At 38.5% G+C, this 1,893-nt stretch overlaps 1 pseudogene; it reads right to left on the bottom strand.

Annotated features, from left to right (window-relative positions):
- Positions 1–784: 784 nt before the first annotated feature.
- LOC121437238 lies at positions 785–1,226 on the bottom strand (annotated as a pseudogene).
- Between the last annotated feature and the right edge of the window lie 667 nt (positions 1,227–1,893).

Below are 1,893 nucleotides of genomic sequence, written 5' to 3'. Positions count from 1 at the left end.
AATAAAAGCAGAGAGAGAATTTGGTAGCCAATAGGGTTTCCAAATATCACAGGGATACTACATATTGCATGAGACATACTTATACTAAAAAGTAGTGTTTACCTGAAATTCAAATTTAAATCTGTGTCTTGAATCTTTACTTGCTAAATCTGGCAGCCATAACTGAGTGATAAAGGAAAGATTCCATAACTCCCTACAGAGTGCTTAGGACAACTCTAGTGAGTGTGTAGCTGAAAAAGTGTATCACTTTGAATAATGAAGAAAAACATCAGTGGTGGAAGAATCTTTACCATTCATGAATGATCTTTTTGGTAAAGTTAGAAGATTGTCTTTTTTGTATGATGGGGACAATAGTAAGACCTTCTGTGAGAACACTGAGCTTTCTTAAAAACAGAGAAATGTACCTTCTTTTGCGTCTTTCTCCTATTGTGATCATTGAGGTAACACATAGATGGTAGTAGAGTAACGTGCAAAATTATTTGGAGAACTTGAAAATTTTTTCTAAGTGTTATGGACAATACCAAAGAAAAATGTCTTCATATAATCCATGCTTTTTAGAATGCTAAGAATTTAAGGTATATTTTTGAGTCACAGGTCATGTTAGTAGTTGATTAACTTTTTAAAATAATTCACTTAGGGCTGAAAGGAGAAAATATAAAATCCTTGATATGGTACAACAGTAGAATTCTAAAGGAAAAATATGTGTTGGTAAAAGAAAGTTTATGCTTCTAAATAGCATCATCTATCAAGAAAGTTAGAAATATTTACATATAACTTCTTTTTTTATTTTCAGGTTTATTGAAAATAACAGAACAGACTCAAACGGTTCCAGGCGGTGTTTTGAAATTCATCCCCACTGTAGGCTGAGTGACCTGCAGGTTGGAGAGACTGCCGAAGTCCAGAAGCTTCAGCATCTCCTTGGTGTCAGGATCTACCTCAATGATCTCCTGATCCAGGGCTGAGACCTCAGGGACGTAATTATCCCTCCTGTCTCACTCTTCCTCCTGCAGTTTGATAGAGATACCCCTGACAGGGCCTCTCTGAATCCTCTTCATCAGATGCGTGACATAGCCGGCTATCTTGTTGCCAAGTTTCTTGCTGGGGATGATAGCGATCTCCTCGCACACGCGCTTGTTCATGTGGAAGTCATTGCCTAGGCGCATGTAGTACTTCTTGATGATGACCCGGGCCGCCTTCTTCACGGTCTTGATGCGGACGCGGCCCATGTCGACGGGTCCAGGTCTACATATAACTTCTAATGATCTTTAATTTCTTTGAATGTCTTTGTTCCTTCTATCCAATACATAAATATAGGGAATTCCATTATTCAATCCTAGTATGATGAATATTTAGTGATAATTTTATACTTAATTGAGTCATTTCAAGCTTTCGATCTCAATTTCCATGTTCTTTCTATCAAAATCTCAGGATTTTATTAAAAAGGTAACAATGGTCTTTTGAATCTTCGAAGATGTGACAGTCACCTGCTGTGTACAGAATCCACTGGCTAACAACAATGCAAAGCCAGATGTTCCCAGCTTTTGGTGTGAAGAAGAAGGTAAATCACAGACCCATCATCTGGTTGGTGACTAGTCCTTTTCATCTAGCAGACCCCGCCACAGCTCAGAGCCCAGAGAAATTGCCTCTCTGACACTCTGACTGATCTCCAAAGAAGGACATAGCTATTAATTTCCATTGGCTCATAGGCATGAAGGATGTTGGAGAAAACTAATGGCCCTGTAAGCATTCTGCACCTAGAAAGGAGAAAACCATGCCAATCCTATTATGTAAGATGAAGTGTCATTGGGTTGTTTTCTGAATATGCTATCTGAAGCAGCAGATACTTAAAAAACAAACTCAACCACTGAAAGAATATCCCAACTGGCCTTACTG

The sequence above is a fragment of the Microtus oregoni genome, unplaced genomic scaffold (genome assembly GCF_018167655.1).
Source record: "Microtus oregoni isolate MIOR12 unplaced genomic scaffold, Mior012 000050F_ref0000143, whole genome shotgun sequence".
Taxonomy (NCBI): domain Eukaryota; kingdom Metazoa; phylum Chordata; class Mammalia; order Rodentia; family Cricetidae; genus Microtus; species Microtus oregoni.
This window is presented reverse-complemented; position numbering and strand designations above follow the sequence as displayed.